This window comes from Tympanuchus pallidicinctus, unplaced genomic scaffold (assembly GCF_026119805.1).
Source record: "Tympanuchus pallidicinctus isolate F22 unplaced genomic scaffold, pur_lepc_1.0 scaffold2, whole genome shotgun sequence".
In the NCBI taxonomy this organism is placed as follows: Eukaryota; Metazoa; Chordata; class Aves; order Galliformes; family Phasianidae; genus Tympanuchus; species Tympanuchus pallidicinctus.
Genome location: NW_026294721.1, coordinates 12,830,980 through 12,855,911, shown reverse-complemented (window position 1 = coordinate 12,855,911; position 24,932 = coordinate 12,830,980). Strand labels below are relative to the sequence as shown.

The 24,932-nt window shown below is 38.0% G+C and overlaps 1 protein-coding gene across 2 annotated transcripts in view; it reads left to right on the top strand.

The window, feature by feature from the left end:
* BOD1L1 (biorientation of chromosomes in cell division 1 like 1) overlaps positions 1–24,932 on the top strand; it is an 823,932-nt gene that overhangs the window by 333,132 nt on the left and 465,868 nt on the right. Inside the window, exon 26 of one of the 2 annotated variants that reach the window (XM_052681643.1) lies at positions 23,814–23,823. The exons of the other annotated variant lie outside the window; for it this stretch is intronic. The gene's annotated coding sequence lies outside the window, so the exon portion shown is untranslated. Of the gene's footprint in view, positions 1–23,813; positions 23,824–24,932 lie in introns of those variants that run through there. 2 annotated transcript variants of the gene reach the window in all.

Here is a 24,932-nt window from a genome sequence, read left to right as displayed (position 1 = left end):
TCTGAACCGCTTCCATAAGCCACGTGGTAGTGTCAAAACACTCTCGATAAATTGTGCTGCACTTCCTGGCACAGTATTAGATGTACCTCTGTGGAAATGTAATTGCAGTAATTGCCAATATATAATCTATAATGTTATCATTGTACACAATTCCACTTCCATTGCGTTCCCTTGAATTTAAAGCTATTTGATTTAGAATTTCCCCTTAAATGCTATTTGCTAGGCAGCTTTTCTTTACTCTTAGTTGTTCTGTATAGGGATAAAGATCCCAGGTGTAAGGGCCTGCTCCTAAGCTCATGTTTGTGTTTGCGCCCCTTGTACCTATGCTTGAGTTCCTGTTAGACAACACCCAAAGCAGCATGAGGTGCTCCAGGTGTGGCCACATCAGCCCTTTGTAACTGGACACAGTTATCTGTTGAGATCTATGCTTCGTTCTTTTCTATTTACACTTCCCCATGTTTTGTTTGCCTTCCTAACTACTACCAGACATCAGGTTGCTGTTTTTAACTGTCTGTCAACAGTTATCACCAAATCCTTTCCCTGATCAGTGTTCTGCAGGTTGTGACTGCAGAACATACTTTTTACTGCTTTCGTCAACATTCCTCTTGTTTTCTCTGTTTATTTAATAGCATGGTTAATCTCCTTTGTCCATGCCTCCCTTTCATTTCAGGTTTGATTCATGTTCCCAGAATAGAAGCAGCCCTTCCTATCTGATGTTTTTGTTACATGCCTATTTGTATGATCATCTTTTAGGAAAAAGAGAGTAAGTTTAGCATTAACATTCAGTTACAGTGACTATTACACAGATAATCTCTACCTTCTTAATACCATTTTGAGTTTATTCTGCATGTTATTCACACCCCCATAGTGAAATATTTCTATGCCTGCTGGTACTATTTTTGCTAGGTAATAAAACATATGAAATCACCTTTTGCATACTTAAAGCACTAAGTTATACCTTACTCTTAAGTAATAGGATTAGCAAAGGAAAACAGCTCCAGGTAACATGTATAAAGGGGAGGAGAAAAGGCATTTGAAAAAAAGTTTTTATTCTGCTGGGAAAGCAGAACATCTGGTGAAAGCCTCTGTAGCACTGTGAGGTTTTGAGCCCTACTGAAGTTCTCATTACAGCAACTGTTGTTTAATTATTAAATTTTTGAACAGATTGACAGCTCAGAATCATTTTTAATCCATTTCTAAATATCAGAATCAGTTATAAGTGAACATAAATATTTCCTCTGTGAGAAAACTGTAGAAGGAAACTGGAAATTTGTAATAGAAATTTATCACTACCTTGGAATGCAGATCTCTTATTCATTTCAATTCTTTTTACATGGAGTTGAACAAATCAGAATTGATCAGATGGTAAATGAGCTACCTTGAAACTGTTATACTTTCTCTTTAATGCATCAGAAGTTCACTGTGTGCCAAGAAGCTGCTGGTTAAGCAACTTTACTAATGAAGGAAAACAAAATGCAGATATACAGTGCAGGATGGACTTCTGAATATATGCAGGACCGGGTTTTGCCAACTGATTCCTTTATCAGTATTAAGCTCAGCATTTGGAGCAATCTGGCTGTTTTACTGACCAGGTCTTATGTTTTTGTAATCTCCAGTTACTAGATTTTATTGCAATGAAACAGAAATTTGTTTTGCAAAGGGGTTTGACATTTAGCTGTGTATTAAACTGGCACAAAATCTGGAATATTTAACATTTTCCAGAAACCAGGCTTCTCAAATGTCTTCTTGTTTTGGATTGAAGGTTCTTCAATTGACAAGATGGAAACATTTAATTTTCTTATGGTTTGTGCGGGCTGGAATTTGATCATATGTTATATGACTATGAGGTAAACTAAGAAAAAAGTAAATGAAAAGTTATTGCAGAATAAAAACTGAAATATTAATTTGCAAAAATAACCTCAAGGCATGCTTTAAAATTGTCAGAAGTGCTGTTTGCCTCAGAATGAAATTCCAGTAAAGTAAATCGTTGCAAATGGTTTCTTCCAAAATTGAATATTCTTACAAAAAGGATTTGCATCAGAGCTTTACTAATGAGCTTTAAGTTTTAAATAATATTTATTCATCCTTGACTTCTGAGCCTTACGTAAGGAGGGCAAGTTGGCTTTTGAGGAAGCCCCTAAGCCCTTCTAAACCCAGTGCCCCAGAGCTCTTGCAGAATTATTTCTTTTGATTGTGTCTCTATCCAGATGAAAAAATGATGACAAGTTGCTTTTCTCTGTGCTTGACAACTTGGTAAAATAGATTAAATACAGTAATGAGAAAGACATGCAAGCCAGAAATAAACTGATAGGGAAAGCAGAAGAAACACTCCTATGTGAAAGTTTGTTTGCTGGCTTTTCCACCCCCCCCCTTGTGTGAGCCTTTTCCTTTTCATTAACATGTAGCTCATCTCCCATAATTGATATCACCTGCTACTTTCACAGCAAGTCTACACTTCTTTTTCAGTACACTAGGTATCAGAAGAAAAAAAGAAAATCACAATTGTGAAATTCAGACTGCTTAAGTGAAAGTCAACGCAGATTTAAAGGTCCTCTTATAGCTGAATACGCAAAGATTGGTGAAGAGAAATACAAAAGTTATACACAGCTGAGGAGACACTTGCTTACCCTGACAAGTACAGCCATACAGAGTATTCTGTGGCACATTCACGGAAATGACAGATAACACTCAAGAATGCTTTGAAAATTAGCAAAGGTGAAACTAGTTGTATAAAAACTTAATGAATTATTTCAAAAACCGAAGTTGTAAGGTAAAGAATACAAGAAGTCAGTCAGCTTAAAAAAAAAAAAAAAAAAAAAAAAAAAAAAAAAAAAAAAAAAAAGCCAACAAACCTAAAATCATTCAAAATAATATCCCCAAAACCCAGGACCAAAAGCCATTGCAGAGGCCTGAGCAGGCTGTGACTCAGGCAGAGGCGGCTGTGACTGCACTTGGCACAGAATGCTCCGGGGCTCCTCCAGGGTGAACACTGGGTGTCAAAGTGATTTGAAAATACATATCTGAGGGACTGTGATTTAACTTGGAACAGTTTCCACTTGGAGCTTCATTTAGTCCAGCCCTGGGTCCTCAATGACTTTTGAAAATGGAGGGTCAAAGAGAAAGATTTAAGAGACTCCAGAGCGCAAACATCAGTTGCAAAAGAGGACAGGAGGAGATTTAGCACACTCACAACACCTGAAATATAGCTGTGCACTAGGGGGTGACCAATCATTTAAACAGTTACTGCCTATTAAATACATGTGCAAGTTTCTCAGTCTGGCTGAACGTTTTAAAAGCCTTGGCTGCCATACCGGGGCTGCTATGAAGCATGCACACCTCCCCTGTAAAGACAGCCAACCACAGGCCATGTATTATTCCGCACACAACCAATACATCCAGTTTTTAAAAAGAGAAAAAAAATAAGCTGTGCTACAAATGCCACCTTCAACATATACATAGAAAAAGTTTTCATCTGCTTAATGTTTTGACATGATAGTCTATATTTGGACTCCAGAATGTGATAACTGTATACCTTTTCAAATGAATTTCATTTTTTTCTGTCAAGGTACATTATTTTAAGGGTGACAATAACTTGGCTTCCAATGAGGTGAAACCATCACAGTGATAAATGAGTTTCTTGAGGAGGGAGGTTATACCCTGGGAATACACTTTGAAAGACCACACACCTCTGCTTAACCAAGCTTGTTAGCTTTACAACACATTACAAATACTCGTTCTAGTGCACATGGCAGCAAAGAGATCCAAGCACTTGACTTTTGAAAATACAGTGTATGTTGCATGGGGATATTAATCTTGGTTTTCATATTGGCCTTTTCTGTGAGTTTGTGCTGTTTAGCCAAAAGCTGCCTTCACTTCCTCTTGTTCTGCAGATTTTTTTCTTTTCAGATTAAAAAAAAAAGGATGGGTCAGGTTTTGACATATAACCACAGCCACGAGGGACAGCTTCACATTATTGCTATGAAGTTCATATTGCAATATAAGAAAAAAAAAACACCAAACAACACCAAATAGTATCAAATTTTAAAAAGCATTTCCATTATAGGCATCTCTTTAAGAACTAATGAAATAAGCTGCTGACTTTTCCTGGGCACATAATCATCTTGCTAAGTCATTGTCACCCTGCTGTTGCATGCAGCAGAAGAGTAATGGGAAAAACAGCCTGGCATTACCCCTGGATATGCAGGCACACAACTGCCATCCACCACAGCACATGTGCACTTTACTGGAAGTTTTACTTCTAATCAGCTGTTTTTCACTCTAGTAGTGATGGATCAATTCATGTTTGAGAGCTGCATTGAGAATACACAATGCTTTGCTCCATTATGTGTGTCACACAGTGACTTTAAATATGTTAATAGGACAGTCAGAATGGGTATATGCTGAAAGACAGATGGGTATAAAACTGAAAGACAGATTTTACTGAGATGCCCAAATCCCTGACATCTTTGATAACCATCTTTCTCCTTCCCTTGTTTGCTTACTCTCCATCTAGTTTTGTGGACTAGCAGAGCACTTCCCTGTCTAAGCAGACCTAAATATAATGCAAATGGAACATGTAACTGCCCGGTGTGGTTTTTCAGAGAAACTCGTTCTCCTGAGCTGCTCAAACTTCTTCAAATATTAACTACATGAGAATCTGAGAACCTCATAGGTACTCAGTTCTCCGTGGTAAATTAAGAGGTTTATTCATGCAGGTGAGCACTGAGTCACAGGAGCTGCATTGACCTGATCCCAGTGGGATTGCTGACTTGAGCTCATGGTGTTATCAGCACAGATGTGCCACACCAGCACGTGATGGAGCCACTGTGACAGGCCAGCTCTCAACAGTGGAGCTGTGAAACCTGGCCAGGAGCACTGCGAGCCAGCTGGGACTGGGAGGAATTGGAGTCATCCTCTGGATGGTATCGAGCTGGTTATACTTAGAAACAGAGGTCATACTGCCAGGGCAAATTTGAAAATGAGGAGGAGCAGAACTTCTAACCTCCCTAAGCGGAGGATGTCACCACTTCATAGAATTCTTTGAGTTGGAAGAGGCCTTTAAAGGTCACTTAGTCCAGCCCTCCTGCACTGAAAGCCTACAGATAGATCAGATTGCTCAGAGCCCAAAGCAGCCTGACCTTGAATATCTCCAAGGACACTTCCAGGGATGAATGCAAGCCCTCTTCACCACACAGCTCATCCTAAATCTCTTCCCCACATTTTGACTGCTGTTTGTGAAACTGATGGCTTTATAAGAAGGAAGAGAGATTTGACACAAGGTGTGGGACTGAGAGAGGCAATCCTCTTACAGCAGCGTGCCCCTCACCACCTCCTGCCCCTAGAACTCCTGGACCCATCACTGCCCCTTGCAGCAGGACATCTCCGGCTGTGCATCCCGGCGCAGCACTACCACTACTTGGCGGTTTCTCGGACTGCCCTGCCCCCTTCTGGCCGATGGAACTTTTTTATTTTTTTATTTTTTAATTATTATTATTTTATTTATTATTATTATTATTATTTTTAAATTTCGGTCCTGCAAAAGCTCTTTCAGGTGGTAATCTCTGCAATTTCTGTCCCTGCTGCTCTCCAGCTCAGGCTCCTTGTCTGGTCACAGTAGCAGAGCCGAGCACTGCTTGCAGAAGGTGGGAGACACTTTCGGGTAGGCAGAAGTGGGAAATCAGAATTAGACCAAACACCCACTTCTCCTCCTACTCAGGCTATATATACATATTTAAAAATATATATAAAAAATATCTATGCAAGCTTATTTGCTCATGAAAGATGGGGCCTACAAGCAGTAGCATATGCCAGATACAACACAGGCAGGTGCTGTGCAAACTTCCCACCGCCAGTCACTCAATGCCCCTCAGTCCACACTGTAATCTGGGGACTCTCCTGACGGACAGCGGAGTGTTTTTAATGAAGTGCATAAATGCCAGCTGCTGCTCACCATGCCAGGAGGTGGGAGTGCAGAACACTGAGCCTTTCTGCCCTGTCGGCTGCACTAACCCCAATCAATTAGCACCTGCTTTTCAGGGCCCAGCCTCTCCTACTGCTCAGATAAACCCACACAAATACTTCTGGGCCACTGACACCTGCTAATGGGAGCCCCATATGCCACACACAGGCAGTGGGTGAAGCTGGGTGGAGAACAAACTGTAAATTGGGCCCTTATTTTACCAGTTCCATCCTACTCTTGGTGAATAACAATTTTTGCATTAGCATGAAGGCTGAGTAAGTAGATGGCCGCCAATATTTGGAGTGAAAGTGGCATTCATAACGATGGAGCTGCAACTCCAAAGGAAATGCCACTGTCTCTGCCAGGACACACCAAGCTCAAATAGAACACTGAAATCTAGAGTTGGTCCACAACTATTCACTCTTGAAATGTGCTTTAAAACTCGGTGGCAGGTGTTTTTTTTATTTGTTTGTTTGTTTTTTTAAAAAAGAGAGATGTCACTAATATTGATTGGAAAATCTCCAGATGTCTTCAGGGCGAGAATTTCCTTGGAGTTTGCTCTCATCTTTGGTGTGGCAGCAAACCCATAGCTGCAGCTATGCTGGGAGCAGTGTCTTGTGGATGGGACAGAGGAAGACAGCTTCTGTAGGGCTTTCTGAGCCTGCCACAGTGTGCTGAAAACCTGACTTCCCTGGCAGACCTTCACCCAGATGTAGTCTAAACTGGTTCAGCTCTTGCAGGATCAGACCCAGAGATATTTATGCTTCACACTGCAGCATACCCTTATCATAAAGAAATCCAGTTTGTGTGCTCCAAGATCAATTCATGCTGCAAAGTGCAGTAAAGTGGGCACCACCACTAAATACCCCATAGTAGAAGTACACTCCTGATCTGAACTAAAGCCTCCTTCAGAATATCTTCAGGAGAGTTAGGAAGATTAGATTCCTATATTTATTTATGTTTAGTATCCCATCTGTGCCTCGGTTTGGTCTGTCTTATGAACAACTTGAGCTTTCTAGTTTAGCATAAAAATCCTTAAATGCATTTAATGTGCCCTTCATCCAACCTTTGCTAAAAGTACTGTCACTTCTTCCTCCTTCATTAAGATGACTTTGTTCTGTCCAACCTTCTGTTCTTCTCTGATCCAGATCTTTTCTTGCCCTTCCATATCTATCTCATTTCCATCTTTCCATTCTCTTCATCATGGCTTCCCCCGCCCTTTGTCCTTCTTAACTCTGGAAGTAATCCTTGGTTGAGGACTGACACTTTAAGGCATTTGAAGGAATCATACATGTCTGATATGAGAAGCCTTAATATTCATTCACACTGCTCATCCTAGCTTCTTTTTGGATTTTTTTTTTTTTTGTTTGTTTTGGTTTTTTTGTTTTGTTTTTAAATGTCCTTAAATAATTTGATTTCTGGACAGACATTGTGTGTATGTTTAGACTACTGTAAATACAAAATACTATGCTAGAAGAAACACAGCTGAAACTTTTAGGTCCTATTTGCAAGTCTAGAGCAAAAGAACTTTTGGAAATACTGAACAACTATGCTTAGTTGCCTCTTGTTAGTACATATTTTTTCCTCTCCCAGGGGAAAACTAAAGATAGTGAGTCTTGTTTAAGTACTTCTGTGGTTATATGCAGGGGTTAAAAAAAAAAAAAAGTCTTAAAACAAAGTGCTAGCATTTACAGGTGATGTTTTCATAAGGAATTTCCTCAGTAGTTGTCAAACTAACTGAGATTTCCATTTCAGCAAAAAGCTCCTTTCAATTTGAACCTCTGACAGCAATTCCAGACCAATTTGAGTTGAAAGATTCAATCTTTCAGTTGATTACTAACATGCTTACTGGTCATTGTGATTTTACAATTTGGTCATTAGATGGTGCTCAAGAGATTAAATTCACTGTTTTCTTGTCTTCCCAGGTTTTATTTGAATAAACTATAGACTACAGTGAGTTTGCATTTACATCTTCACAAAAATGCATCTAACATGGCTCTGTACTAACTAAGACTTGTGGAAGATTTACTACTCCTTTTGATACAAGATCTTTATCAATTAACTGCCTTGATGAAAAATATACCATGAATTACTGTATTGTTAGACACAAAGCAAAAAACATAGCCACTGTTTTGGCATATTAACACTGAATGTTTTCAGATTAATTAATGTTGGTGTGCTTTTTAATTAAGAATAAACAAATGCTTTTGTAATAAAGTAACTAAATAATTGTGAGGACTACACAACACACCTGAGGATTTACTTCTATTGGTTAGAAATAGAAGAGCTTCAATGATGATAAATTTATAGGGAAGACTTTCTTATTTTGTTTCTTTTAACTGGAAGAAAGACTAGAACAAAGTTATTTTTAAAAGCTACCCAGTTTATACTTAATACAAAAATGAATGCAGCATGAAGATGATCCCTAATGTCACTGAGTACTGAAACATAAGTCTTATTACTACAACTATGAGCAAATGATCCTTTTTGTACCTTTCATTTTGGTGATGCTCACCTCTGTGCAGTAATTGTAACACAATAAAAAGCAGCAAGACCTCATACCACAGTGAGGTAAGGATGTAACAGCATTTGATGCAATAGTAGTGGGCACAGAAATAAGAGAAAGAAACTGCTTACCTTCAGAAGGCCTGTAAGATCTCCAAATAGGCAGCACTTTCTAGAGAGATACTCTTGCTTCCACTGCCAACCCTTAAATGAGGATTGGGAAGGAGTGTATCCTGGCTCCACCCCTTCCAGTCACTTAGATGCATTGCATGCACCTGAGCTCCCCTGTTCTGCTCTACATTGATTTGGGGCTCTGAAGATTATGTAAACACAGGTGAAGTGTGTAGGAGTTGATAGCACACAGCATCATGCAACTCCCATAATGTATTAACTTGGATGATGCCAAGAGGGAAACAGATCCTGCTTATTTCCTCTTTCTCATATTTCAATTAAGCCATTCTTGAAAACAAACAAACAAAAAAAATCACCCCTGAAAAAAAAAAAAAAAAAAAACCAACAACAAAATTTGTTCCTAGTATGATGTACCATTGCCACTGTTCTCAATAGTTTTTTTTTTTTTTTTAAGTAGCAAAGTCAAATTCACTCACCCATTACATTCCCTTGTAGATACCTGTGAAGCCTGAGCTCTTGGCAGCGCATTTGAGTAATACAGTGCTGTTAAGCAGCTCTGTATATGTTCACTTGCTGTGCCATTTTATCAGTTTTTCTTAAAAATGGTACATTTGCTGATGAATCACAGAGTCAGCAGAGAGTAGATAATAATTAGCCTAGATTCCCACACAACAAACATGTTAGCAGTTGCCCGTTACTGTTACTTCACAAGTTTTTTCAAAATTATATTCATCTGTGTCACATTATAGAGCTAAAATGATTTTGTTAGCAAAATGCTAAGAGTTAGTTTCTTTGCTGTTGCAGTGAAATGCTGTTGAGATGGATATTACTTGCAATCAAAATCCATAAAAGGTCAAGAAATTATCTTTCATTGATCTAAAGAAAGAATGGAAGAAAATTAAAATTGAGAATGTTTGTCTCACTTGACTATCTTAATTTTCTCGCAGAACAGATTAATGAATCTTGAATGGGTGCAAAGGGGTTGAACACGTATATATCCAGGTCAAGCTTCAGAAACACTTTTGAGACAGAGCAATAAGAATGTGTTATGGATTCTGTGGAGGATAAATCAAGCATTTCAATAAGCAGACACTCTGTGCTGAATCTCATCCTAAAACCAAGTATCAAGACTCTTAGTTGTTGTCATCACTATATTGTCTGTTCCTTGTAGTGTTTGCAAATTCAGCGTTGGAAAGACCAAAATGTACATAGCTTTCATATTTATTATGCCACTTATCACCACTCTATCTAAGATACTTTCAGGTAAAAATCAATGGGTAAAAGATGTGGCATGTTTCCTTAACTGGGAGCTAGAACCAAGGTCATGTTTTTGGGTGGAGGATAGAGTTCTGAAGGACATCTGTTCATGTTTTTATTGTATCTATTAATTTCCATGTGGTCCAGCTCCTTGAAATTTTTCATCCAGAAGTGTATGTAGATGTTCTTACATTTGAACAATAATAGCTGCATAAATTAAGATACGTGATTGAGTGCAGAAGATGTATTCTTGGCAACTGAACCCAGTTCTTGTTCCCGCTATTATGCTTCAGTATTAAATGTGCAATGACTGTCTCTGTGGGAGTTCTACTGATACAGACAGTTGTAGGGGAGGATTAATTAATCTTTATGGGAGGGCTTGTATTCATCCCCTTCCAACTTAGCCCGTTATCTGAAGTAATGGTTTCTCCAAGACTGTCCATGTAATTCAAAGAAATAGTTACCTCAAGGTGAGAGTTCAAAGGACAGATATATTGTCAAGCAAATTAGCCCAAAACAAGCTCAGCCTGGAGAAAAGAAGGCTGTGGGATGACTTCATTGCAGTATTTCAATACCGAAGGGGAGCCTACAAAGAGGAGGGGAATCAACTCTTTGAAAGGGTTGATAACTGCAGGATAAGGGGAAATAGTTTTAAGTTGAGGGAGGGGAGATTTAGGTTGGATGTCAGGAGGAAATTCTTTACAGAGAGGATGGTGAGGTTCTGGAACAGGCTGCCCAGAGAGGCAGTGGATGCCCCATCCCTGGAGGTGTTCAAGGCCAGGTTGGATGGGGCCCTGGGCAGCCTGGTCTAGTATTAAATGGGGAGGTTGGTGGCCCTGCCTGTGGCAGGGGGTTGGAGATTCATGATCCTTGAGGTCCCTTCCAACCCTGTAATTCTGTGATTCTCTGACATAAGGTAGCACTTACTTCTCTCCGTGATGCACAGTGATAAGAGTTTAATATCATTGCTCAGTGCCTCAAACCATTATATCTACAGCTCAGTATACCAAGAGTGAGTTATTAAACTTGGAAAAGTATAAGATTTGGGAAAAGGATTGTTTGTATAGATCTAAGGGAAAGACCATAGTTTCAATACGTTTTGAATAACAAATGGAGTAACTCTGTGTACAAGTAATTCAAATAACATGAAGACAGAACTAGATTTTTTTTTAGTTTAATATATTAATTAATTTTTGAGGAAAAGGTGAAAGAAATAGAATAACTTGAGAAAATCAAATTGCACAAATCACCAGACAAATCTCATTTGAGAACTTCAGAGGAAACAACAAGGAAAAGAAACAGCAGTGAGAACCTGCAATACATAATTTAAAGTAGAAAGTTTGTCTACAGTTTAGAAAAGTGAGAAGATGAAAAAAATCTAAAAATGATGCTAAGGACAATTTTGGAATTTTGAATGCCCTCCTGCTGTGGGTACAGTATACAGATGTTATTGCAGATAACATCAAGATAATGCAAGAAAAATCCTGTTTTGAAAACATCATAAGAAAAAATTATTAGATTCTACTTCAAAAAAGCATTACCATCCTTATTTTCTGACGATCACTGCACAAAACTCCCTCATACTTCATATTTCTTTATTCCTCTTAAAGTACTACCAGACAGCAATGAACTTTCCTAGATGGAAATGTTACTAACACTGGTAGCTGAATTAAAAGAAAAAAAAAAACCAACTAAACCAACAAACCACAGCAGCCAACCATCAATTAGATAGATGGTTATGTCAAATCCATGATTATCTACAGTGTCTTCATGTTAAAAGGCTTCCAGACTTAGATTATCTTTGCTAAATGACAACTCAGAAGGAGTGAATGTCTTGCATTATTTCTCAGTAGACTATAACCAATTGTGTATTTACAGTAGCCCAAACCAAGTGAACTCTTAAAATGCAAACCAAGCTGATCTAAATACGGGGATTTTGGAACAGATTAAATAGGGACATGAAAATAAGATCCATTCAAAGGAAACAATACAATCAAAACACATCCTCCCAATTAAAACATCCTGTCCTCATTCAAGACAAATTAAATAAATAAAGAAAACCACAAGTAATCACTGAATATTAAGGCATGTATTACTATATTAAGATGCATAGTCTTTTGACTCCTGGTCTACACCCAGTCGGAACAAGTATGGTAGTAGAGTTTTCTGGATAAAGTTTTAAAGAATGAAAAATCCTTAATTTGAACTGGCACTAAAGGCTGGCCCAGAAACTTGTGGCATTTTGAAAGGAGAACAAGAAAACAATAGTTGAAACTGCGGGAAAAGAGCTAAAGTATTAGTTTCAGCTTTAGAATTTAATGGCAGTTGGCACTGAAGTCAGACCAGATGATATAACACTGGTCTGTGTTTCTCAGACGTGGAAGCTGGAGGCTGTTCTCTCCCCTTTTCAGGCGCCTTTTAGGTTCTTGCTTCTTTGATGGTTCCAGTTGCACTTCGTTGTCCCTTATAAGCCTAGTGTTACCAATTTCAGCTCACTGCTGCAGAGGTCTTTTTTTTTTTTTTTGACAGTCTGCCATTTATGATAATGAAATATTTCACTTTTCCCCTCAAATTTTATAAATTCAGTATTGCCTGCAAAATATGCAGCTCTTTTAAAAGATAATAAGAAAACATCTTAGATGCTTTTGCTGTTGGTTTGATACTTCATTTTTATAAATGCTTCCAAAAAGACTACTGATGCAATGTAAGTCTTCATTTTTATTTTTTTTTAAATACAGAAGTAAAACAAAAGTCCAACTGTCTCTGTGTCACATTTTTACCGTCCATTCAAAGTGCCCCAAATGGTATTTTTGAAGTCTTTCACTTATGAAAGACAGACAGTAGATATTTTTCTTCAGACTGAAGCCTGACCTTGCTTTTCAACTAGCAATGTACATAGTGTTAACTCTGATTCTGTTGACTTTCCACTTCACATGCTGTGCTCTATTGATTTTTTTCCAAATGACAGTGGAGTGTGTGTATTGATCTGATCTATCTGGCAAGATGTAAATGGTGTGCTAGGATATAGACCTGCTAAAATTGTCGGGATTTCTTAGTGGCTGTAGAGGAGTATAGAGATCTCTAATGAGGTTTTGCTTGTATAGAAATAAGTGGAATTATTGAATTTTGTCATTCAGATTTCTTTTCAGTACTAGAAAGCAGCTTTGTTAAAGTGAGAACGTCAGACTTGCATCATTTTCTGAGCTTTGACAAGACTACCCTTAAGATACAGAAATGCATGTTCTCATCTGTTTTAAAGTACCTCAGAAAAATATCTGCATTACTCATGTGGAGACCAGATTGCTTTGTTTCATCTGGCCAACAAGATCTGACACTCCTTAGAGTGTCTCTTTTTCTTATTTTTGCTTCATTTGTTTTATTCTGATAAAAAAAGGAATAAGGAAAGTTCTGTGCCTGATGTTCATTTAAAAAAATGATGCATGTTCCAGACAGAAGATTCTAGTGAATGTTACCATAAATAATGAGATTTACTTCAATACCAAATAAACTGTAAAATGCAAAATGCCTTAAAAATTACTGATGTCCTTAAAGTGATTTTTTTTTAGACCAAACTTTTTAGATTGCAAGACTATAGTATATGGAGAACATTGCTATTGAACAATGTATAGAAAACAACTGATCTCTGCCTGTACCTAAAAAGAGGGTAATAAAGAATAATAGGGAGTTGGGGATTACAGTGTGGCTTTGGCCTTACTATTTTACAGGGTGATGTCCAGAACAAAGAAAGTCTGTGGTGTTTATTTGTATGTGTGGTCCAGCTCCCAGCTGTGTTCCAAGTCAACTGGTTTCATGCTGGAATGAGCTGAACTTCTCATCATGGAAGAGGAAAAACAATGAGCCCAGGAATATGGCATGAGGCTGTGACATCTCTTGGGTCACACCGGCAGTATTTCAAGACAAGTAAAGTAGCACAGTTTTCTTGCAATAAGGGACTATTTTGCTTTGTGGAAATAAAAATAAACAAACAAATAAATAAAAGGATTGTAGTTCAAATGAGCTGTAAAGCTGTAAATGTTTCAGAGTATCTGCTTTCCTCCTGAAACTACTGACACTGAAAAAATCTCCAAAGATTCTACCCACTAGGCTCTGACATACAGTACTTCACATTTAGCTTATTTGCAGGAATTGCTTCAAATCCATATATTGAGTTTAGGTCAAAGGTACCTACCTTGGACTCTGCTTTGCTGTCATCAACAGCTGTACAAATTCCTCTGCAGCACTGTGGGGCAGAAACAATCCAAAAACCACTGTTTTGAGCATATGAAGTATAACTGTCCAATTTCTAAGTTTCTACCATCCTTCCTAGTTGCTCGCTAATCAAGGTATGGCTTACATACTTAATTGGAAATATGGGAGATACTCTGCAGCATGGACTCTACTCTCCAAGAGCCTCTCTTGCAATTTGGAATTTTTCTTGTCACCTCCTACAAAGAAGTGCGAACTTAGATCTTCTGAGATCTTCTCTGAGAAATTCAAAATCATCATGGAGCTTGATGGAAATTGCTCCTTCCCATAATGTTTTCTGTGTCTTTGTCCCTTTAAAATAATCTAAGACTGTACAAATGCTCAGTGGGACTTGCAGTGAATGTGATCCTGATGCCAATTAGAAAATCTGCCTGTGCATCCCTTAATGTTTTTTCCACCATTTACTTAGATAAAAGATCCACCATAAGTCACTGATGCTGAATAGTCCTTATTGCTCTGATTAACCTGCTGGATTTCAAGATAAGTCTGGTTTACCAGCAGTAAGAAACTGTGAAGTCGCCAGTCAGTCTGGCTTCTCTCGCCCCCCCCCCCCCCCAAGTATTTCTCTATAATAATAAAAATCTTTCCAAAAATCTAGAAGTGCTCACAGTTTCTCTAAGGGCCCTAGGGAATGCTGGTTATCAAGGACTGCCATTTTTGAAGCTTGTCTCCAAAACTATATTTCATATCTATTTCACAGCCACATCCAAAGACTATGGCTGAAAAAAAGGTGGTGACAGCTTAGGCTGAAGATAAAAGCCGAAAAATTAAACAAAAGGAATGGCTTCTTACTGCATGTAGCTTTCCAGCTTTAAAATGAGGAGGTGTTGACCAGGGATACTGCTTGCCCAGTTCCCCACATTGCTCAGGAATTAGGTGGTTTGTACTGTGTAATCTATCTGCTTTTGATCTCCCTAGGATTCCTTACTGTGCTCAATATTGCAATATTGGGAAGTAGCATAGTTTGGTGGTTCATTTCTGTGGCTAGACAAAAGCTGGATCAAACCTTTTCAGGGCTGTAAGCAAACTTGAATTTTTTTATGTCCAACAGGAGGGAAAAGTTGCATGAAAGGAAAACTCAAGTGTTACAGAAGAGTGAGATCTTTGCAGAAGATGGCAGAAGCTGATGAAGTTGAAGGGTTGTCTGGGAAGAGTTAGCAGAAATGGAGCTGGATGATATTCCTGGGCTCTTGAGGATGAGGAAGTAGTTATTTTTGTTGGAAGAACTCCCTTCATTCCAACTTTTCCACTCCTTGTCAGCAGTGAATCCAACCTTCTCTTCTTCACCCTGTGGTAATGGGATGAGAGGGCACATAGAATATCCTAAGCTGGAAGTGACTCAAGGATCACTGATTCCAACTTCTGGTTCCACATAGGACCACCCAAAATTGAAACTGAATGTCTGAGAGCGTTGTCCAAATGCTCCTCAAACTCCAGCCACTGCTCTGGAGAGCGTGTTCCATGCCCTCTGCCCTCTGATGAAGAACCTTTCCTGACACCTAACATCTCCTCTGACACAGCTCCATGCCGTTCCCTCAGGCCCTGGCACTGTCACAGAGAGCAGATCTCAAAGCTGCTCCTCTGCTCCCTGTGAGGAGCTGTAGCTGCCATGAGGTCTCCCCTCAGCTCCTCTGCTCTGGGCTGAACAAACCAAGGGATGTCAGCTGCTGTTCATACTTAGATGAACATACTTAGAATCCTCTCTAGATTCTTCCCCATTTCTGTAGCTCTCCTTTGGATTCTCTCTAATAGTTTTATGTCCTTTTTGTACTGTGGTATCCAAAACTGCACAAAGTGAGGCTGCACCAGTACAGTCTAGAGCAGGACAATCCCTTCCCTCATCCTGCTAGCAATGCAATCTACCTACAGAATTGCAATGCAGTAAATATATATATGTATGTTGATCTGGTCCATTGCATTATAATATTGTTTTGGTTTGTTTTTCAAGTAATGAAATTTACATTACTAATAAATGGCTTTCTTTATGTTTTTCTCCTCCTAGGAGTAAATCAGATGCGTCTGCAAATTTCCCTACACATTTCCAAGAATTCAACCCTACAGTTTCTTCATGATTGCTCCTTAAGTCCTTAATTCCAGATGGGTGCAGCCTCTGTAAACAAAATGCTTGTCTTAAACACCTCCCAGCCTAAACTGCAGCTTTGGGTGAATTATTTCTGAGCTTTCCTTCTGCAACACTGTGCCCTGAAGTGCTTGACAGAATACACATCACATGCCTGGATCCTGTTGCTATTTAGAGGAGCTTTCTGCAGGTGTTTGTTTTCTACATTTTTGAAACTAAATGCATACAGCCAGACTCATTTGTAGTTTCTATTATCACAAATTTGTTTTGCTTTTTTAATATTTCAATTGTCTCTCATAGGCTGCTAATATCCAATTGAGAGCTGACAATTAAAAAGTATGTAAGAAAATTTGCTCATTAAATGTGAAGGTGGGGTGCCTTAGCAGTGGACTAGTAAATAAACCAGCAATACTGACCAACTTTGCAAAAGCAAAAAAAAAAAACAAAAAAAAAAACAAAAAAAAAAAAAAAAAAAAAAAAAAAACCAAAAAAAGCCCTACAGACTGGTAAATAAGAAGTGCTGTGCAATACACAGTATGTCCCAAGGGGGGTTGGAAGGGAGTACCTTCAGAAAGAAGAGACAAAGGAAGCACTGAAACCGCAGGAAAAGAGAGAAATTAAGAATAGAAAGAGTTCCCACATATAGGAGATATGACATCAAAGATTCCGAAGTTTGAATGTCCTGGGGAATACATACTAGTGGAGAAATCTGAGATCAGCCAAACAACTTTGTTGCTAACTCTTGTCAATTTAGCAAAAGCATCACTCATTGCCTATTGTGAAAAAACATCTGAAATAATTTAAGGAAAAATACACGAGGCAGCCGTGCATCTGCTGTATAAAAACCTGCTTTTCTCAAGCTGCTTCTTTCCTGCATGTGTTAAATAATATATGGCTGTGAGCAGCAGGAGGAGCTGTGGAATTCCACTGAGTGAAGCTGGGAAGATTTTATGCTTCTAAAATCCCAAATCTTCTGAGCCTTTTAAACCATCACAAAGATTTTTTTATATGTGTATTCTTTTTTTCCAAAATCATCAACAGCAGGCTATTTATCCATCACTGTCTCATGCTCTAGTTACAGCTACTGTGTAGCAGTGGCTTTGGGAACAGCCTGATACAGATGGATTTACTAGCTTTGTTTTTAAATGTAGAGGTGAATGAGCTCAGGGGAAATTAATTTTACTCTCAATGATGCATTTTCTTTCATAAGTTAACTGTAGCACCAGGGCACACATGCATGATGTATTGTCTTCTAACTGCTTGGTACTGACAAGCTGCATCTCAAATAAAGAGCAAACATTGAATGGTGCTAAAATGTGATTTTCTTCTTCATTTGTGTAAGCATGATCTGTAGTCATAGTCCCTATAGACAGCAGTAGGCTTAGGGTTAAGCCAACTTCATTAAAATCCTGCTGTTTGTTTTGCTGTGGGTGAAGTCATTGGTAAATGCATAGTTATTGAGATACCTGCTGCTGATTTTGTTATTATATTTTGTAGTGATTTCTTTTAAACCATGTTACTTTGTGTAGCAGGATTATATGTCTTTTCTGTAGTCGTTGCTTCTTTTGAGCTTGCCAACATTTATTATGCCTCAGGAAACATCATCTCGCTAAAGAGTTCCCTTGTGTCAGTGAATATAAAGCAGCAGAAAATATTCAAGAGAATATGCTTTCAAGTCTGGTATTTTAGGATTAGTGGGACAGGTTAGATTTGGATCTTTGTCTACAAACATACTTTATGTTAAGTCTTTTATCTTTCTTTTCTTTTTTTTCTTTTTTTTTCATTTTTAAAATACATCGAAGAATGCAGTTCGCTCAAGATTTAATTGAAAAGGCAAGAAAACTAATTTTACTGTGAGATAATAGATAAAAGTTATGAATGTTGAAATAGGAAGGTTATGTCCGGAGCTTTCTTTGTACTGAATTAAATTAGCATCCAATATTCATTGACAGTACAATTATTGTAAGATTTAATCCAAGCACGGTTGGGTCTCAAATTTGTCAGAGAAGAAGTATTTTCTTGCAGTAATTCACACAGTGAGTCAAATATTTTGAAGGTTACCAGCTGTCAAACTAACTTACATTTAATCCCCAATACTCAATAGTCTCCCATAGCAGAAATTATATATTTGTGTACAAAATTCTGTTTGTAAATGAATACAACAATTACAGGTATGGAGGCTTGTCTGAAGGCAGCCATTTAGGTTGACAAACATGCAAATGTGTGCATATTAAACAAATATGTTACAGTAAGACTCGAAGGACTTACTATTTTTCTATTGCCCTGGAAGATGCTGAGATTTTCACAAACCAAAAATAAAATTTATCGTCAAAGAACTGTGTTGATGTGGGAAAAGCACCTATAAAAAAGAAGAAACTGGAGATTGTGACACATGAGATACTGTTATCCCTTGATTTCCTTTAAAATCTTTTTTAAAAAAGAAATGATCTTACAGAACCGTGTAAGTATTAAAAATATAAATGCTCTCAAAGTTAATTACTCTTTTGGCTATTCCATGATTTTATGCTAAGATGAAAAGACAACATAAAAATATTTCAATGCATTTCATTTTTCATTTAAATGTGATTTTTTTAATTTTTATTTTTAGATAATAACAACAGAAAGGCAAAATTGTATTTAAAACAGGGTTTGCTTGGCACCCAGAAACTTTCTCTTTACCTCATATTCTTCATATTACTTGAAGTCCTCTGAAATAATGAACCAGCTCTAGAAATTAATAATTCCCCCAGGTAAATGAAAATGTAAATTATAGCTTGCTCAAACTTCTGTGTTTTATAATTTGTCTCAGAGCTAAAGTATATTTCTCCCCTGTAAATATTTCAAAAGATTTAATGTTACAATAAAATCTACACTGCAGTGTTATTGGCCTTAGAGATCTCATTTTAATTCTCTTGGTATTCCTTGCATTTACTTAAATTACTATTTTACAACTTCACACTTGTACCTGATGAATTTCAGGAGATCAATTGCTAATCCATTTGGAAAATATAAATCCACAGAGTATTCTCTTTAATCATGTTAAATTACTTGTATGTAAAGATGCTAATAGTGATTTAATTGAAATTTAAAAGAAAATGAATATTTTTAACATTAGATTCATTTTTTATACATGAGGAAAAAGATACTATGGGATCAGATGCAAGTGGATATTAACTAAAGTACTGAATTTTCTTCATCTGGATTTGTGATTTAAAACCTGAATTTCTTATCCAGTCACTGAGTTTATGCCTAAGGATATTCACAAGAAGATATTATAAAGAAAAATTTATACAGAAAATATAATTGATGTATAAGCAAAATAATTTGCATAGGAGTTCTGTTTTAACAAACTACATGCATCTAGTCAGACAGCTGAGATTGGATACAACAAAAATAACCAATTCATTACGTTTCATGTAATAAATATTCTGAATAAACTTCTCATGAACAATCTGTAAATCGATAAATATTTATGGGCATTATTTAACCAGTGTAGAATAAGAAGTAACTCAGAAAAAAATTACACATTGTGGTGAATAGCTTTCAAAAAGAAAGGAGTTCATGTCACTGCATAAATTATTCATTGTGAGTTATTCTTCTGGCTGGAAAGGCTAAGAAAAAAAAAAAAAAGCTAATGTTGCATATTTTGTTCACTGCTTTTTGAAGTGCTTTCCAGACGTTTGACTAATTCTATCCACATTTCATGGATGGGCAAAACTGAGGCACTTGAAATTTGTGATTTAACTGAGGCCACAGATTATATCAATGACAGAACTAGAACTGTGATTCCTGACTTGAGTATCTTAATCTCTACACAGTAAATAATTCTTCCTGACTGATCACTCACTGGAGGTGATAGGAATATGGGAAGAAAAAGCTTTAGGTTCAAGTACCAGTAATAAGAATGATGTCAGCTTATTCCCAACATTGCCAGTGCTTCATTAAGAGATTTCATTTCATAGTAATTCAGTCTGTCTGCAGACTATCTCTCCCCTAATGGCATTTACAATCCATGTCAACGGGCTTAGGACTTTGGGAGCATCCTAAATCCCAGGGCAATGGGGGCATAGTAGAGACAGCATCAGTCTTTGTATTTAGGTTATTCTCTTTCCTCCACCATCCTCATGAGGAAGTATGTCCTCCCATGGATTTCTGTGGGAAAGCAGCCACCAGATTCTCCCTCACTGAAATCTTAACTATGCAGGATTGCTCTCCTGAGGTTTCCTTTTCCACCAAGAAAGCGAAGAGAAGCATGACTGTTCCCTAGGCAGTGCTGCTGCTAGTGGCATCCCTCACCCACAGCAGGCATGATGGAAAGCCTTGCAGGGAAATGCAGATGTCCATAACTATCAGGTTCTACTGTTTTAGCAGCTGGTAAAGCCAGCAGAGTCACTGCAAAAGGTAGGGAAGGGCTCCATACAGCATCTATTGCCTTTAGCACCTAGTTTGCTCTTGAGCCTGCTGGCCAAGTTATATTGCACAGATTGTTTTAAATAGACTGTTTTAAATTGCACACAGAAAGTGTGCAAAATGGTTTGCTACAGAAACTTTCTTCATTCTTGCTCCAACATTTTCATTCCTGTGCTGCCTGCTTATTGATTCCCCAGCACAATGCTTATTGTCTTAACATGCTTGCCTATTTGCTGTCTTCCTTTAGGACTCCCTTGACTGACATACTCATCCAACCCACTTTTGTCTAGTTTCTCCTGGGGCCTACCCCAGCCTAGTCTGAACAGCCCATGGCAGAGCAGCAAATCTCACTTGCTCACTTCCTTACTTCTGTGTTCAGACACTTCACCAGCCTCCAGGCCAGAAGAAGTATGAAATGTCCTGCTGCTTCTTTGCTTTGAAAGGCCATTGATGCTCATATAGGAACATTTTGGATTAGAACCACTGCCCAGGTCTTGGTCATATGCATGATCACAATGAAAGTTTTCTCCTTCATGCCTGGGGGTACTCATCAGCAAACAACAAACAAGTTGTTCCTGATAGCTCTTCAGCTGTGGTTACATAACTGTGTTGGAAGAGGAAGGAATATGGAGTATAACATGCTCATATTTACCCAAGGTCTGCATGGGTAATTTTGGACTTTTGGAGCCCTTTATGTTATGATGCACAAGATTGAAGCCTATCTGCTGCACAGGGATTTCCATAGGGCAGGAGGGTGCTTTAAATTACAGAGTTTCTGGTTAATTGGGGTGATGTTCACTCCTGTTTGGCAGCGTTTTCTTTGAAGCTGAGTGTAATCAGTCACAATAATGTACACAGAATATACTTCATAGTGAATTAACAGCAGAACTTGCTTTGCTGCTAAGTGATCCTACATAGAAGCGGGAGTAGATATAAAATCCTACAATTAACTGCTAAGTTGGCATTTAAGGGATATAAAATGAGGCAAAATTTTAAGAATCAGTAACATTGTTATCATTAATTTTCTTAAAGGGCTGCTTTCAAAGTGCTGATAAGTGGAGTTTCTCTCCACTATCTTTTGTTTTAATTTTACATGCAGTTTATATTTTTCAGTAACTGTATTCAGTTTCACCTTACAATCATACCAAACACAGTTTTCTAGGAATTTATTTTAAGAAAATGGGAAAGGGAAAGTTGTGTCTTCTTGTCTTACAAATTTAAAAATGAAATACTTAGAAAACAGTACAGTACAGCATTCCTACCTTGTACCAAGTCTTTGGGATCACATTTAACATGTTTTCTGTCCTTCTTTGCTCTCGAAAGATGTCCCTCAGAAATCATGAAATGCTGCCCAACTCCAAGATGCTCCAGAGGAAAGTGTGAAGGAGTAAATGTAAAGAACTGCCAAAATCCAAAAAATTAAACAGAGAAAGCAGTTTGCTTTCCTTCTGTCTGTAGTCCAGAAATATCTTCCAAGTAACTGCTTCTGTCTGATCACTTAATATTCCAGACTGAATAAAATGGAGAAAAGAGAATGATCCATAGCTGATTAATTGAATCTGATCTTAAAATACTCTGTTTTCTCCAGTGTACATTCTACTTTGCTTCTTATATCTTGCCTATCACTGTCGCATCTGAGTACATTTGTTAAGCTATTTAAATAAACAAATAACAAAAAACCCACAAAGCCCTGAGGAGTCATGGAGAAATTGCTTTTTTGTGGAACATTTGTTTATACAATGATGTGGAGTTTCATTGCATAGTTGTGGGTGGCTTGGGTACTAGTTATAGTGAGCTGCCTAGAAAAATCTATGCATGCATAAACTTTGTAGACTTCTGTTGTGGTAAGTGTTTAGATACTTAAATACATCTGAGTAATAAATGAAGCTTATATATCCCTCAATAGCCCCAGGTGAACATGATTCAGAAGAGCACTTTTCTTATAACTCAATTTTCCCTGGTTTACTATGAACAGTGATGCTGATTCTCATGTACATAAGCACTACAGAGAAAGAGCAGATGGTTGGAGGAAAAAAAAAAAAAAGAGAGAGAGAGAAAGAGAGAGAACTGGGAATTGAAAAATACAGAAGAAATGGAGGAAAATGGAAAAGCAGAACATCTGAAGACAAATGAAAAAATAAGGGTGTAATAATACAAAGTATTTATCAAAGCTCTACACCTTCGACTGCTCTAGCTTAGAGGAGAGTATTTACATCTGCAGAGAGGTCATTATACCACTCATTCCGTGTGGAATCTTTGATTTTGAAACTTAGAAAAAGCCCAGGGTTGCTGAAAAAAGAGATGTGAGAGATAAAAGTGTATCCTCTTTGCAATATTCTTGCCCTCAGCTTCAGCTTAAATATAGACTAGATTCTAAAAGGAGGTTTTAAAGAATGTAAAAATTTACCTCATAGTAATGCCTGTGTTCAGACCTCTATAGATTGTCCATGCTCCATATTTGACTGCTGATAGCATGAATAAGGGCCTAATGCCTGCAACTCCCTGCCCATTCCTGCTGAATGGCTGTGCTCAGCTGCACTGTGGGATGGGGACCCTGCTGCAATGGGGCTGTGTTTCTCAGGAAATAACTTGTTTTGCTGTGCAGTATGGTTTAGGACAGATTTTAGTGACATTTTGCATAGCATTACCTCTATGACTTGCAAGATATTTCCTACCAGGTCCATAATTTGGGCCAGAAGACCTCAAGGTTCGTGTCAAGGCTCCTTGTAATGAAGAATCAATAAGATCTCTATGTAAATGGTGTCTGTGGCTAACTACTATTTTGCTCCAAATACATTTACACATCTCCTTGGGAGACAGGATATTAATGTATGCATTCACACTTCAAGAGTAATGTATAGTGTTTGGAAATCAGGAGAAATATTGCTATCCTAAAGCACCCAACAGCACTTTTCTCACTCGCTGAATTATTAAGAGACCTCAGAATATCTTAATGGCAAGTGTCCCTACAGAAGATGCTGTCAGCCTATAATTTTTACTTTATGAACCCATTAACAAAATCTGACAGCTAAATTTTAGGCTCCATCTCTAGTCACCCTAATAGTATTTGTGAGTGGGTATGAATAACTGCAAGCATTTTATTTGTGGATCTGGACGATCTCCTTGGCTTCAAATACATACTGAAATGGATATGCACAGTAAAACAGAAATGTCTGCTTTTTAAATAAAAAAACAGAAAATAAAAAATCTGTGCAGCCATGACTGAAATTCGAAGAACAATATCAGAGCTCAAAAAAACATATTTTGTGAATCAGTATGGTTTGGTTTCAATTCACTTGAATCCGCAGAGCTATCCAATTTACATTGACTGGTGGTCTGGCCTCATTATTTTGCTATCTATCCTTCATCAAGTTGTTTAGGAGCACTGAAAATATATATAAAACAGACAAGGCACTTGCTGGTGTAAAGCAAGACAGCCAGGGACTGCTGTAGCCATAAACAAAATAGCTCAGTGCCTGGAGCAGAACAGAAGGGACAAACTAGGAAAGAGCCTGCTGAGAATAGAGGAGGGGGAAGCTACATTGGTTCTGCTGCATCAAGTGTTCATCCTGTGTCAGAGATGCAAAAAGGAGGGCCCTTGTCTCCATTGAGGTAAATATATGGGTTAGGTTTGTTGAGATACAGGATTAATTACCTTGCATGCGATAATAATGCTCTCAGTACTGGATAAAGCCTGAGTGTCTGGATTAGATATTAGGAGAAAGTTTTTTCTCACAGAGGGTGGTGATGCACTGGAACAGGTTGCCTGAGGAGGTTGTGGATGCCCCATCCCTGGAGACATTCAAGGCCAGGCTGGATGTGGCTCTGGGCAGTCTGGTTGTTGGAGGCAATGCAACACTGGTCAAGTGGTTGGTGACCCTGCACGTAGCAGGGGGCCATTCTATGATTCTATGATTCTATGATTTGGATGCCAAAGCAGATCTCTAAAGATTACCTAAGTCCCCTAAATGAAATTTACTTTCAGAAATAATGGAAAACTCTTCCTTCTGTGGATTCAAGAGATGAGCTATGGAGCCGAGTATTTTTAATAATCAGCTCTGCTAGCACATGAATAAAGGAGCAGGGGTTTGGTTATCAATGCTTAGAGAGCTAAGTTTTATCATGTTCATTTTTATTCTTAGGGTAGAATCAAAATTATTCAGAGTGCAGTATTGTTACTCTTTCAAAGTGCTAAGCAAAAGAAAGTAAACTTTCATGTATGTTGAGATTTGTCTTTAGTTAACCACCATTAATCAGATGGACTCGTCTCTCCAATATTGTAGTGCAGTGTTTGTGAATAAGGCTATGGGTTTTGCTTTCAGT